Source organism: Coregonus lavaretus (assembly GCF_964263955.1).
Source record: "Coregonus lavaretus genome assembly, contig: HAP1_SCAFFOLD_3413, whole genome shotgun sequence".
Lineage (NCBI taxonomy): Eukaryota > Metazoa > Chordata > Actinopteri > Salmoniformes > Salmonidae > Coregonus > Coregonus lavaretus.
The window spans coordinates 28,617-44,849 of record NW_028163773.1 but is presented as its reverse complement, the minus strand read 5'-3'; the positions used below and the strand labels follow the sequence as shown (position 1 = coordinate 44,849).

General features: G+C 42.4%; 1 protein-coding gene across 1 annotated transcript in view; it reads right to left on the bottom strand.

The window, feature by feature from the left end:
• The window catches only part of LOC311117787 (uncharacterized protein), a gene marked incomplete at its 3' end in the record, with an annotated part of 34,714 nt that extends 18,766 nt beyond the window's left edge, over positions 1 to 15,948 (bottom strand). The window contains exon 1 of the mRNA XM_084192701.1: positions 15,839 to 15,948. The remainder of the gene's footprint in view (positions 1 to 15,838) is intronic.
• Positions 15,949 to 16,233: the final 285 nt, after the last annotated feature.

Genomic DNA, 16,233 nt, shown 5'->3' with positions numbered 1-16,233 from the left:
TCATTTAGCAGACGCTCTTATCCAGAGCGACTTACAGTTAGTGAATGCATACATTATTAAAAATAAAATAAAAAATCATACTGCCCCCCCGTGGGAATCGAACCCACAACCCTGGCGTTGCAAACGCCATGCTCTACCAACTGAGCTACATCCCTGCCAGCCATTCCCTCCCCTACCCTGGACGACGCTTGGCCAATTGTGCGCCGCCCCATGGGTCTCCCGGTCGCAGCCGGCTACGACAGAGCCTGGATGTTGATCGGCCATTGGTTGTCTACCACTCGTTTGCTTGCTGACTACGTGGTGTATTTTGGGGACCACCTGACGATATTGTCTGACTGCTGACATTTTCCAGCATTTCTAAATGTAGAATCAGGTTCCCCTGTCGGCTAGCGGCATTTCTACTCTGAGACAATCAGAAAACATGAGAAGAGAGCGGAAGTAATGATCAACAAGAGCAAAAAAAGAGGTGACTTTCTGGTGTGCCATATTTGAATTAACTAGCTTGCTAGCTAGGGTTTCCACTAGATTCCACAGCCACAAAGTCAAAATTGTCTATTTCCTAAAGATTCATGAAAATAAAATGGGTATTCTTTTTGGTCTTAATTTAAGGTTAGGCATAAGGTTAGCAGTGTAGTTAATAGGCTTGGGCGGTATACCGTATACCGGGGTATTTTGAAATACAGACGGTATGATTTTCAATACTGTCAAATCAATATTTCTATTCTAAAGCTTGGGGGGCTGCATGCTACGCCATTGGTTATAACTATAAGTTAACCATCTAAGATGTGCCAAATAAATTATCTCCAGCTCAAATTTATTTTGGAAAGAAATAGCGCCCCTTGTGTGCACTGCCGGTAATACCGTATGGTACAGGAACGGGATGAAGGTATGAAAATCTGGATACCGTTCAACCTTAGTGGTTAAGGTCAGGGATTTTGGTCGAAATGACGCAGCAATTTTGGACTGAAGACAAGGAAGAGATCTTAATCTCTTTGGTGGAAAAGAGCCCGGCAGTATAACAAGTCGGCAGTATTGACAGAGAGACACCAAATCTCTCTGACACAGGCAGTGGATTGTAAGCCATCTGGGTGTTCGGGTAAGATAATTTTGTCCTTGTTGAACTTGATATAAAAATGTTTTTAAGTAGGCTAATGACTGCCTCAAAACCCCATGCCTGTCCCATAGTTAATGCTAGTTGGACAACTGGTTAGCTAGCTAAATGACCACTACCAACTGTAGCTTGATTGCTACTTGTTATAAAGTCTATTTGTAGCTAGCTAGCTTTGTTTGGACTGTTTGTTTTGTATGCCATACTATGTTATGTAGCATGCTGGCTATGTCTGTTTTGTTACTTTGATTACTTTGTTTGTTTTCTAGATAACTAGTTGGCCATGAACAGAGGTGGATGCTAGCCAGATAACAAACTGACTCATCCAATGTGTTGATTGTTTTCCTTGGGCACCTAGCAGCATCCAGCTTTAATAACTTTGTGTTGATAAAAATATGTCTGCTCTGCAATTGGAAATATTGAATTCACAAAGCTAAAGCCTGAATTATTTGCAGAAGATCCTGCACTAGCCTGCTGCTAAAAACATTGTTTAATATTTCCCCTTTCCCCTTTGTGTCAGATTGCACAAGTTGAACTTCTCTGAGAAATCAGTACACCAAGTATAAGCAGGTAAATAAACATAAAATTGAGCAATCCAATCTAACTTTAAGATCACATCCTGCTGTTTTGATATGAGAGGGGATATGTAGCCTTAGCAATGTTTATTTTTGTTCCTTAGGATGGGCCCAAGGACAGATACAGCCTACATAGGACCCCCTCGCCCACAGAGGAGGCCCAGGTCCAGCGACTACAACCACAATTCCTTTCACAACAACACACAACTATGGAATTGGGGTGGCTCCTCTGACAAGCACCCCCAGGCACAATGGAAAGAAACAGCGCAGGCCCAACGAAGAGGAGGCAGATGAGACAGGGAAGACCCTGGAGAAACTCTTGTGGACGAGGAGCTTGGGACCTATGGGCCGACCCTGGAGTGAACGCACCAAGACAATACTTACACTGAACAAAAATATAAACACAACATGGAAAGATGTAAAATATTTTACTGAGTTACAGTTCATATTACGAAATCAGTCAATTGAAATAATTCATTGGGCCCTAATCTATGGATTACACATGACTGGGAATACAGATAACTTTTAAAAGAGGTAGGGTCGTGGATCAGAAAACCAGTAAGTATCTGGTGTGGCCACCATTTGCCTCATGCAGCGCGACATTGATCAGGCTGTTGATTGTGGCCTGTGGAAAGTTGTCCCACTCCTCTTCAATGGCTGTGCGAAGTTGCTGGATATTGGTGGGAACTGGAACACGCTGTCGTACACGTCGATCCAGAGCATCACAAACATGCTCAATGGGTGACATGTCTGGTGAGTATGCAGGCCATGGAAGCACTGGGACATTATCAGCTTCCAGGAATTGTGTGCAGATCCTTATGACTTGGGGCCATGCATTATCATGGTGAAACATGAGATGATGTCGGCAGATGAATGGCATGACAATGGGCCTCAGGATCTCGTCACGGTATCTGTGTGCATTCAAATTATCGTGTCCGTAGCTTATGCCTGCCCATACCATAACCTCACCGCTACCATGGGGGACTCTGTTCACAACATTGACATCAGCAAACCGCTCACCCACACAACGCCATACACGCTGTCTGCCATCTGCACGGTACAGAAGAGAACACTTCTCCAGTTACCATCGAAGGTGAGCATTTGCCCACTGAAGTCGGTAACGATGTCGAACTGCAGTCAGGTCAAGACCCTGGTGAGGTTGACGAGCATGCAGATGAGCTTCCCTGAGACGGTTTCTGACAGTTTGTGAATAAGTTATTTGGTTGTGCAAACCCCCAGTTTCATTAGCTGTCTGGGTGGCTGGTCTCAGATGATCCCGCAGGTGAAGAAGCCGGATGTGGAGGTCCTGGGCTGGCGTGGTTACACGTTGTCTGCCAAATTCTCTAAAACAACGTTGGAGGCAGCTTATGGCAGAGAAATCAAAATTAAATTCTCTGGCAACGGCTCTGGTGGACATTCCTGCAGTCAGCATGCCAATTGCACGCTCCCTCAAAACTTGAGACATCTATATGTTGCACTGTGGTTTATATTTATGGGCCTGATCTCATTCAAAATGTGAACATCTATCACAAAGACAATTTACAATGTAAAATGTAATTTGCACTGACTTTGCACCAAGAAGAAATGCATGTGTATATTTCATATTTACCTTTACGTTACACAATTAAAAATGACTGAATACCACTCATTGTGTCACGATCGTTGACAGATGAAGCGGACCAAGGCGCAGCGTGATAAGTGTACATTCTTTATTTGTGTACACACGAACCAAAACAATAAACCAAACGATACGTGAAGTCCTAGGTTATACACAAAACCCTACAGAACAAGATCCCACAATAAACTAGTGAAAACAGGCTACCTAAGTATGGTCCCCAATCAGAGACAACGAGCTACAGCTGCCTCTGATTGGGAACCACCCTGGCCAACATAGATCTAAACGATCTAGAACGAAAACATAGAAAATGTAACAGAAACTCCACACCCTGGCTCAACATTTAAGAGTCCCCCGAGCCAGGGCGTGACAGTACCCCCCCCCCAAAGGCGCAGACTGCGACCGCGCCACACCAACACAACGGGGTAGGGGCCGGGTGGGCATTCCGCCTCGGAGGCGGATCCGGCTCCGGGCGTGACCACCACTCTCTCTCTACCCCCCCCCCTCCCTCCCCCCGTAGTGCCCCTGGTCTGGTCTGGCCCCGCTGGACGAAGCTGGACTGGACACCGGTGGAGCAGGCACGGGCCATGCCGGACTGACGACGCGCACCACTGGCTTGGTGCGGGGAGCAGGAACGGGCCGGACCGGGCTGGCGACGCGCACCACAGGCTTGGTGCGAGGGACAGGAACAGGCCGGACGGGGCTGGCGATGCGCACCACAGACTTGGTGCGAGGGACAGGAACAGGCCGGACCGGGCTGGCGACGCGCACCACAGGCTTGGTGCGAGGGACAGGAACAGGCCGGACCGGGCTGGCGACGCGCACTACAGGCTTGGTGCGAGGTACAGGAACAGGCCGGGCTGGACTGTGGAGACGGACTGGAGGTCTGGAGCCGAGAGCTGACACAATCCGTCCTGGCTGAATGCCTATTTCCACACAATCTGTGTGAGGCATCAGCATAGGACGTACAGGGCTGTGCACTCGTACTGGCACTACAGCACGTGGCACTGGCGCAGGATATCCGGGACCGAGGAGGGGTACTGGAGGCCACAAGCGTTGAGCCGGCACACTCCGTCCTGGCTGCATGCCCACCTTAGCACGACACGTGCGTGGTGCTAGCACAGGACGTACAGGACTGTGCCGGAACACTCGCGGCACAGTACGTGGCTCCGCATAACACGGAACCTGCCCAGTCTCACGCTGCCTAGCCTGAGTACGGGGAGTTGGCTCTGCTCTACCTCTAGGCTCCGCCAACCACCCCTCCAGCCCCCCAAACCTGGTGGCCTCCTCTCCTAGTCCGCCGATTCGTCCTGTAGCTGCCTCCAGCAGCCCCGTCGTCCACGCCGTGTGCCCCCCCCAAAAAAAATTACTTGGGGTTGCCTCTCGCGTGTCCGTCGTCGGCACGGTTGGCGCCGTTTCTCCTCTCCTGCCTGGGCATTTACTTTAGCCCATAGCCCTCTGCCCGCGAATATGTCCTCCCATGACCACCATTCGCCCACCTGGGACATCGCCAACTTCTCCTGCTGGGCACGCTGCTTGGTCATCTGGTGGTGGGATCTTCTGTCACGATCGTTGACAGATGAAGCGGACCAAGGCGCAGCGTGATAAGCGTACATTCTTTATTTGTGTACACACACGAACCAAAACAATAAACCAAACGATACGTGAAGTCCTAGGTTATACACAAAACCCTACAGAACAAACTAGTGAAAACAGGCTACCTAAGTATGGTCCCCAATCAGAGACAACGAGCTACAGCTGCCTCTGATTGGGAACCACCCTGGCCAACATAGATCTAAACGATCTAGAACGAAAACATAGAAAATGTAACAGAAACTCCACACCCTGGCTCAACATTTAAGAGTCCCCCGAGACAGGGCGTGACACATTGTCTCTGATGAAATTACTTACAGTAAAAGTTCAGACTTTTGCATGGATTCAATTGAAATATTCTATGCAAAAATCGCTCTGCCATTTCCTTGTTGCTAAAATTCAAATAGTTCACCTAATTTCAGTTTATGTGACAAAACAAGCAAGTATAGAGTAGAGAATCATTGTACCATCTAAACCGCTATGAAATATATTCCATAACCAAACACATTGTATTTACAGCTGTTTGAAGCTGTGTACAAAACGAAAGTAAAAGACGCAAAAACTAAACTTAAGAACGGGAAGTATAGAAATAGCGCACATAGAACAGATCTACAGCTTCTTAGACTTGCTTTCAATGAGAATGACAGATCTATAACTCATATTTCTATGTGAATTTGGTCAGGTCGCCCATAAAGTAACATATTGCAGATTTAAGATCTGCCTGGCTAGTCGTTGTTTCAGATGATGGGGGAACATGCTTAATTAGATTATAATACACATTGTAATCATGCATTAGGCTGCCTAGTTATGATGGATTCAAGGTTAAGTCTAGTTATTTAAAAGTCAATGTGATTTGTCGATCAGTCTACTTAGTCTGTGATCAGTGTTCGGTACAGTTATGACATATTGCATATGAACCAGAGCATGTGAGCGGAGTTGAGTGGTTGTAAATCCCGCTCATCGCTGCTCATGGAGCGGTGCTTGAGCACCACTCCGGTGCTCCATGTCCCTTCCAACCGCTCTGCTAAAAACCGCTCCGCGCTCACAGGAAAAAAAACTGCTGCTCCAAATTCGCTCCATTCATTAAAATCACAATTTAACCAACACCCATCTATTTTGCTACCAAAAATAATTTACTGAAACTGGTTACAAATGACGGAGTCACCCATGATTCACCAAATGATATTTTGAAGGAGGAAGCAAAGTACTTTAAGTATATGTTTTCGTTTCAGTCGCCTCCATATCCTCTAACTGAAGCTAATTGTAGGGATTTTTCTTCTATTGATAATGTAAAATTAACAACCATACAGAAAGACTAATGTGAAGATGAAATTACAGAGGAGGAACTTCTGGATGCAATTAAATACTTTAAGTCCGGGAAAACTCCAGGGTTGGATGGCATACCAGTCAAGGTATACCAAACCTTTTTTGATATACTCAGAGGACCGTTATTAGCATATTTTTACCACTCCTATGTAAATGGTAGATTATCAGACACTCAAGAAGAAGGTCTGATTTCATTTACTGAAACAGGATTCAAAGTGGGAAATATAAAGATCCAGTCCATTTAAAACATTTGAGGCCCCTTACACTTCAGTGTTGTGATGCAAAAATTCTAGCAAAATGTTTAGCGCATAGAATTTAAAAGGTATTGTCAGACATTATTAATTATAATCAGCCAGGTTTTTTACATGGACGATACATTGGAGATAACATAAGGCAAGTACTGGAAACAATAGAACACTATGAAAAATCTGGGAAACCAGGCCTGCTATTCATTGCAGACTTTGAAAAGGCATTTGATAAAATACGACTGGAGTTTATATATAAATGCCTAGAGCATTTCAATTTTGGAGAATCTCTTATGAAATGGGTTTAAATCATGTATAGTAACCCTAGGTGTAAAATAGTCAATAATGGCTATTTCTCCTAATGTTTTAAACTGTCAAGAGGAGTAAAACAAGGTTGTCCACTATCGGCATATCTATTTATTATGTATCTATTTATTATGAACCAACAGTAATATCAAGGGATTAGAAATCCAGGGCTTAAAAACAAATGTGTCATTGTACACTGATGATTCATGTTTTCTTTTAAATCCACAACTTGAATCCCTCCACAGCCTCATAGAGGATCTAGATACATTTCCTAACCTCTCTGGATTACAACCAAATGATGATACATTTACTATATTACGTATTGGATAAATAAAAAATAAAACATTTACATGACCATGTAGTTTACCAATAAAATGGTCTGATGGTGATGTGGATATACTCAGAATACATATCCCAAATGAAATAAATGATCTCACTCCAATACATTTTAATAGAAATGTAGCAAAAATAGATAAGATCTTGCTACCATGGAAAGGTAAATACCTGTCTATTTGTGGAAAGATCACCCTGATTAACTCTTTAGTATTATCCCAGTTTACCTATTTGCTTATGGTCTTGCCTACGCCTAGCGAAGAGTTTTTAAAATTATATGAGAAAATAATATTCCATTTTATTTGGAACGGCAAGCCAGACACAATTAAACGGGCATATTTATATAATTAATATGAATTTGGAGGACATAAATTGTTAAATATTAAAGCATTAGACCTATCACTAAAAGCTTCAGTCATACAAAAGTTATACTTAAATCCGAACTGGTTCTCTAGCAAATTAGTAAGATTGTCTCACCCCATGTTCAAGAATGGCCTTTTTCCCTTTATTCAGATTACAACCTCTCACTTTCAGTTATTTTGAAAAGGAAATAATCTCCCAAATATCACTATTTCTAAAACAACCCATAGAAAGTTGGTTGCAATTTCAATTTAATCCTCCAGAAACGACAGAACAAATAATGCAACAAATATTGTTTTTCAACTCAAATACAGTGGTGTGAAAAAGTGTTTGCCCCCTTCCTGATTTGTTATTTGTTTGCATGTTTGTCACACTTAAATGTTTCAGATCATCAAACAAATTTTAATATTAGTCAAAGATAACACAAGTAAACGCAAAATGCAGTTTTGAAATGAAGGTTGTTATTATTAAGGGAAAACAAAATCCAAACCTACATGGCCCTGTGTGAAAAAGTTTTTGCCCCCCCTGTTATAACACAACTCAACTGTGGTTTATCACACTTGAGTTCAATTCCTCTAACCACACCCAGGCCTGATTACTGCCACACCTGTTCTCAATCAAGGAATCACTTAAATAGGACCTGCCTGACAATGTGAAGTAGACCAAAAGATCATCAAAAGCTAGACATCATGCCGAGATCCAAAGAAATTCAGGAACAAATGAGAAAGAAAGTAATTGAGATCCATCAGTCTGGAAAAGGTTATAAAGCCATTTCTCCAGCGAACCACAGTGAGAGCCATTTTCCACAAATGGCGAACAGTGGTGAACCTTCCCAGGAGTGGCCGGCCGACCAAAATTACCCCAAGAGCGCAGCGACGACTCATCCAAGAGGTCACAAAAGACCCCACAACAACATCTAAAGAGCTGCAGGCCTCACTTGCCTCAGTTAAGGTCAGTGTTCATGACTCCACCATAAGAAAGAGACTGGGCAAAAATGGCCTGCATGGCAGAGTTCCAAGACGAAAACCAGACTCATTGCAAGTTATCACAAACACTTGATTGCAGTTGTTGCTGCTAAGGGCGGCCCAACCAGTTATTAGGTTGTAGGGGGCAATCACTTTTTCACACAGGGCCAAAACTGCATTTTGTGTTTACTTGTGTTATCTTTGACTAATATTTAAAAAAAATTGATGATCTGAAACATTTAAGTGTGACAAACATGCAAACAAATAAGAAATCAGGAAGGGGGCAAACACTTTTTCACACCATTAGATTTAAAAAAACATTATTTTTTGCACAAATGTTTAAAAAAGGTGTAATCTTCGTAAATGATATCATAAGTAGGACTGGTGGAGTTATGTCGCACATGCAGCTAACAAAAACAGATGGAAATGTCTGCTCTACCCAAAACTACTACCAAATAATTGCACTATTACCGCAAAAATGGAAGAGGGAAGTGGGAAAAAGTAAGGAACTTGTCTGTTGGCCCTGCATTAAAGAAAATTGTGATAAATAAAAAAGTATACCAGTTAAATTTAAGGACCAAAGGATTGACAGCCGTCCCATATAGATTGAAAAATAGTTGAGAAGAGATTTTTGACGTACCGATTCCATGGCATAGTGTTTATGAACTGATACGCAAAACAACGCCGGATTAAAAACTTATAATTTTTCAATCTAAATTATACAAAATTATTGCTACCAATATAATGTTATTTATATGGGGGATACAATCTTCCCAGCTCTGCAGATTTTGCTGCGAAGAGACAGAATCATTAGATCATTTGTTTTGGTACTGTCCATTTGTAGCTTGTTTTTGGTCACAGGTCCAGGAATGGCTGAAGGATTCCAATATTTACCTGGAGCTAACCCTGCAGATAGCACTACTGGGTGATCTGAAAAGTCATAGTCAATCGATCAATAATATAATAATACTTTTAGCAAAAATGTTTATCTTCAATTTAGAATCTGTAGAAACAATGAGAATAGAAGGGTTCAGAACTTCTGGGAAACATCACAGTACAGTTGAAAAATATATGGCAAATAGAAATACAATATGGATGGTGTTAAGAGATAGATGGGAGGTGTTGAATGGAGCTGAAGGATGGGACTAATAACAAATAACAACAACTAATAACAACAAGATAACTAATGTAAAGCATACTGTGTCCTTAATAAGTATATACTGTAGGTTATAGGTTGAGAGATTTTGTGAAAGAGCACAGTTAGAAAGATATGGCATATAGAACGGATGGACATCATGAATATGAGGGTAGAGGAAGTTCAGGAGTAAAAACAAACAAAATAGAATTATTGTAAAATTAACTGTGTCCATAAAATGTATATAGTATGTATAAGCTGAAAGTAGAGGCCTAAGCGTTATTGTTCACTAGTTTACTCCAATTAGGGAAGGGGTGGTGGGGTTGGAAAGTAATAAAGGGAAATATATATATTTTTAAAGGATATGTACACTACTGTTCAAAGGTTTGGGGTCACTTAGAAATGTCCTTGTTTTCGAAAGAAAAGCAATTGTCCATTTAAAATAACATCAAATTGATCAGAAATACAGTGAAGACATTGTTAATGTTGTAAATGGCTATTGTAGCTGGAAATGGCTGATTTTTAATGGAATAACTACATAGGCGTACAGAGGCCCATTATCAGCAACCATCAGTCCTGTGTTCCAATGGCACGTTGTGTTTGCTAATCCAAGTTTATAATTTAAAAGGCTAATTGATCATTAGAAAACCCTTTTGCAATTATGTTTGCACAGCTGAAAACTGTTGTGCTGATTTAAAGAAGCAATAAAACTGGTCTTCTTGAAACTAGTTGAGTATCTGGAGCATCAGCAATTGTGGGTTCGATTACAGGCTCAAAATGGCCAGAAACAAAGAACTTTCTTCTGAAACTCGTCAGTCTATTCTTGTTCTGAGAAATGAAAGCTATTCCATGCGAGAAATTGCCAAGAAACTGAAGATCTCGTACAATGCTGTGTACTACACCCTTCACAGAACAGCGCAAACTGGCTCTAACCAGAATAGAAATAGGAGTGGGAGGCCCCGGTGCACAACTGAGCAAGAGGACAAATACATTAGTGTCAGGCGCCTCAAAGATCCTCAACTGGTAGCTTCATTAAATAGTACCCGCAAAACACCAGTCTCAACATCAACAGTGAAGAGGCGACTCCGGGATGCTGACCTAGGCAGAGTTGCAAAGAAAAAGCCATATCTCAGACTGGCCAATAAAAAGAAAAGATTAAGATGGGCAAAAGAACACAGACACTGGACAGAGGAAGATTGGAAAAAAGCGTTATGGACAGACAAATCGAAGTTTGAGGTGTTCAGATCACAAAGAAGAACATTTGTGACACAGACCAAATGAAAAGATGCTAGAGGAGTGCTTGATGCCATCTGTCAAGCATGGTGGAGGCAATGTGATGGTCTGGGGGTGCTTTGGTGGTGGTAAAGTCGGAGATTTGTACAGGGTAAAAGGGATCTTGAAGAAGGAAGGCTATCACTCCATTTTGCAACGCCATACTATATCCTGTGGACGGCGCTTGATTGGAGCCAATTTCCTCCTACAACAGGACAATGACCCAAAGCACAGCTCCAAACTATGCAAGAACTATTTAGGGAAGAAGCAGTCAGCTGGTATTCTGTCTATAATGGAGTGGCCAGCACAGTCACCGGATCTCAACCCTATTGAGCTGTTGTGGGAACAGCTTGACCGTATGGTACGTAAGAAGTGCCCATCAAGCCAGTCCAACTTGTGGGAGGTGCTTCAGGAAGCAGGGGGTGAAATCTCTTTAGATTACCTCAACAAATTGACAACTAGAATGCCAAAGGTCTGCAAGGCTGTAATTGCTGCAAATGAAGGATTCTTTGACGAAAGCAAAGTTTGAAGGACACAATTATTATTTCAATTAAAAATCATTATTTCTAACCTTGTCAATGACTACATTTCCTATCCAGTTTGCTATATTTCCTATTCAAACTCATTTCATGTATGTTTTCATGGAAAACAAGGACATTTCTAAGTGACCCCAAACTTTTGAACGGTACTGTATGTATATGTATGTATATATATATTTGTATGCGAGAAATAAAAAACATATGGGGGATTGGAAGTGACGCAGACAATTACATTGATGGAAGTTACAATCTATCTGCAATATTAAAGGTGAAAAGTTTTGAGCTTATGCCGCGACCATTTGTGGTAGATGGTGGCAGATTGTGGTAAATTGTGTCATTCTGTCATTGCACCACACTATCACAAGGGGTATTTAGAACGCTGATCTATCGGTAGTGCCAATTGGTTTTAATTATTGAAACCAATGAATTATTGAATTTGAATGAAAAGTATTTGAATAAACATGAAAAGGTGAATGTAAGAAGCACTCATCATTTCAAATAGGCTACAAATAGGCTACATGTCATATTAAACAGGGGGGCTCAATGTAAATAGTCCGGGTGGCCGTGCGGTAGCAGAGAGAAAAGTCTATGAATTGGGTGACTGGAGTCTTTGACAATTTTTTGGGCCTTCTTCTGACACTGCCTAGTATATAGGTCCTGGATGGCAGGAATCTTCGCCCAAGTGATGTACTGGGCCGTACGCACTACCCTCTGTAGCACCTTACGGTCGGATGCTGAGTAGTTGCTATACCAGGCGGTGATGCAACCGGTCAGGATGCTCTCGATGGTGCAGCTGTATAACTTTTTGAGGATCTGGGGACCCATGCCAAATCTTTTCAGTCTCCTGAGGGGGAAAAGGTGTTGTCGTGCCGTCTTCACGACTGTCTTGGTGTGTTTGGACCATGATAGTTTGTTGGTAATGTGGACGCCAAGGATCTTGAAACTCTCGACCTGCTCCACTACAGCCCCGTCGATGTTAATGAGGGTCTGTTCGGCACTCCTTTTCCTGTAGTCCACGATCAGCTCCTTTGTCTTGCTCACGTTGAGGGAGAGGTTGCTGTCCTGGCACCACATTGCCAGGTCTCTGACCTCCTCCCTATAGGCTGTCTCATCGTTGTCGGTGATCAGGCCTACCACTGTTGTGTGGTCAGCAAACGTAATGATGGAGTCGTGCTTGGCCACGCAGTCGTGGGTGAACAGGGAGTACAGGAGGGGACTAAGCACGTACCCCTGAGGGGCCCCAGTGTTGAGGATCAGCGTGGCAGATGTGTTGTTGCCTACCCTTACCACCTGGGGGCGGGCCGTCAGGAAGTCCAGGATCCAGTTGCAGAGGGAGGTGTTTAGTCCCAGTGTCACGCCTGCCTCCGCTCCCCCTCCCTGGCGCTCGAGGGCGCCAGGCTGCCCATCATTACACACCCCTGTCACCATTGTTACAAGCATCAGCGCTTCATTGGACTCACCTGGACTTCATCACTGCTTATTACCTCTCTTATATCTGTCTGTTCCTCAGTTTGATCCCCGTGTCTGCATTGATGTTGCTTTGTTTCTCTCGTCCAGACGCTGTTCTTGCTTTGTTTCATGTCTATTTATTATTAAATCCTCACCCTGTACTTGCTTCCTGTCTCCCAGCATCTGTCCTTACACCCAGGGTCCTTAGCTTAGTGATGAGCTTTGTGGGCACTATGGTGTTGAGCACTGAGCTGTAGTCAATGAACAGCATTCTCACATAGGTGTCTGCTAAATGACTAAAATGTAAATATGTTCCTTTTGTCCAGGTGAGTATGGGCAATGTGGAGTGCGATTGAGATTGCGTCATCTGTGGATCTGTTGGGGCGGTATGCGAATTGGAGTGGGTCTACAGTTTCCGGGATGATGGTGTTAATGTGAGCCATGACCAGCCTTTCAAAGCTCTTCATGGCTACCATGAATATGGCAGGCCCATTGTGCCAAAATCAATGATGGCCTATTGTATAGATAATAGAATGAAAATGATCGAAACATTTAAGAGATCAGATTATTTGTTTATAAATACTTTGCTACAATGACACACTTAGTTATCTACCCACCTCATTCCTTTCTTTTAGCGTGTGCACGTAGTAAGTACACCATCATGCTTTTGGGATACGTGTCTTTTCAGTTGTGGACACTACATCACCGCACTCCCTCTCTTGCTCTTGGTCCTCATCTTTGTAAGTCACCTGGATTTAGCACCTGTGTGTTTTATCCGTTTATTTATGAAAATATTTAGCGAAGTCCATGACAGTAGCTAAAGCAAGGGGCTATAGCAGCACACAGGTAGACTACAAATGCATGCTGGGGCGGGCATGCCCTGAGCTTGTGAAGTGAGCACTATTGGAGCAAAATTGGAGCGGGCGAGAAGGCCGATGCGGCAGTATTTGGGAATCTCACTCTACACTCCAGGGAAATTGGGCAAGTTCCGCTCCTGCTCCGCTCACATACTCTGGATGGAACAGCAAAAATCAAAATAAACTACACAAGCCAGAAGCAGACAGGCAGTCAAAGTATTTTAATGTTATTTTTGTCTCGCAGGGGTTACAACCGACTTAAACACCAGCACAGAATAATTGAAAAGGGAGTACACTTCAATCAATGTGATTTTATTTCACTGAATCTCTGTCTGTGTATTTGGTTAATTGATCTCTGGCTGGGCAAATAACTGGAGGTTTTAGCTCATTTATTTGTTTGCTCATCTATCACTGATCAGAAACATTTAGCATGCAATAATGTAGCCTAAATCAAGTGTATTATTTTGCCCTTGACTCATGTATAGGAAATAGTAAAGCCTTATATAATCTAGCCACCATATAACTTTATTTATTTATTTTATTACTTGTATTATTTTTAATTATGCCCAATTCATGAGGGCCCTGATGATGTGAGGCCTGAGGCAATTGCCTATTCTGCCAAAATGGTAAGTCCGCCACTGGTGACATGCAAATAATGTTGAAGTCCCCTTCTTTCCCTAAAAAACAAAAGTCTCCTCCTCCCCAAAAAAATAGGCTACAAGTTTGAAATACCATCGAACTAATACAGAAAAGTAACCATGATCCAACATGCAAAAGTAAACATAAGAGTAGAATCAATGTAACAAAATGTGCCCAAAGCAAAAACTCAGAAATGCAGAAAATGCTGAGTGCGCAGTTATTATGCACAAGCGCCAAAAAAGATTGTATTTTAAAACAGGAAGGCATAACTGTGCAGTGATTATTCACAATGTTCTCAAAAGCTAAGCATTCCTTGGCTATCCCTCACGTTTGGAACGAAGAGTTCGACAACACAGTTTTGGGAAACCGAGAGTGAGTGAAAAGAAAGCGGGACGTCTCTTCGCGCACACGAAGAGTGGGTGTGTAGCCTACTCTACACTGCCTAGCCACGCTGCAATACTGGAATCCAATTATTACAACCACGAGCCACCAAACCACACACATACTAGGCTACTCGAAAACAAGTTATGAAATAATTATCCAAATAATGTCAAGTAAAGAGCCTTGTGTAGCTAGTGGCCACTTTGTCCGCACATTTCCCCAAGTGATCTGCGCAACACAAATCATAACTAATTTGTATAAGTAGAGAGAACTGTAGGCCTATTTATTGTATTTCGCATTACAATCGATTCAATATTTCAATAATTCACATGGAAACATATTACACCATTATTAAAGCAATATATTAGAAGAACACACTCTGCTATCTACAACCTAAAAGGGTTATTTGGCTGTCCCCATAGGAGAACCCTTTGAATAATCATTTTTTGTTCCAGGAAGGTTCTACATGGATCCCAAAAGGGTTCTACCTGGAACCAAAAACGGTTCTACCTGGAACCAAAATGGGTTCTCCTATGGGGACAGCCGAACAACCATTTTGGGGAAAAAAATTCTAAGACTGTAGAGGCATACATTTAAACATAACAATCTGCCAACTTGTATTTAGCCTATGGAACCCCGTTGGGGGAGAGTGACTATGTATCATTTTCTATATCAATAGCAAATCCACTCAATAAAATACATTCTATTCATCACCTCTTACATAACGCATTGTGCAACATATTTCATGGCGCTGGTTTGATTTTAGGATGCAATCACGGTCTGTTGGACATCTAACAATGTCTATGTCCTGTTATTGGAACATTTGGTTCTCGACATATTTTGGGCATCTCTCTGCAAGGAACGTGAAAAGATTTATAAGATACAGAAAAGATTTATAAGATACATGCAGCTTGTTATACAACGTAGTGTGCTCCGTTTGTTTTGAAAAGCTTTCAGGAGTCACTGGGTTCAAACTATACCTAATCCAACCAGTGCGTCCGAGATGCTCAGGCCGCTCATCGTGCCCTAATTCTCTGCTCCAACTCGCTCAGAACTTGCAATACAAATACAAAATTGTTCACCCATAGGTACAGAACGAGCGTGGCGCGTAAAATAGCTCCAAATTACAATATAACTCACCTTCGTTCTGTTGAATAATATTTTCTCCACGAAGAAGTAGTATCTTTATTTACTTAAATTCCGTGCATTAGTACGTATGTGCTGTGCTTGCTTGAGCGCATGCTCGCCACATTGCCCCGTGCCCAAGCGGCCAACTGAAGATGAGCGAGTACAATCTCGTTACATAATCTACTTTCCCTGCAGCCAAAATACATTAGAACATTTAAATGACCTCAAAAGACTGTGTATCTCTTCTGTCTTTTCTAAATGATCACATAGCCAAATAGCATTTTTATTGAATAAGAAAAATATTGAAATCAAAATAGATGTATTGATAATATATCATATAAGGTATTATTCCACGAAATGTTTTGTATTATAAACTGGGTGGTTCAAGCCCTGAATGTTGATTAGCT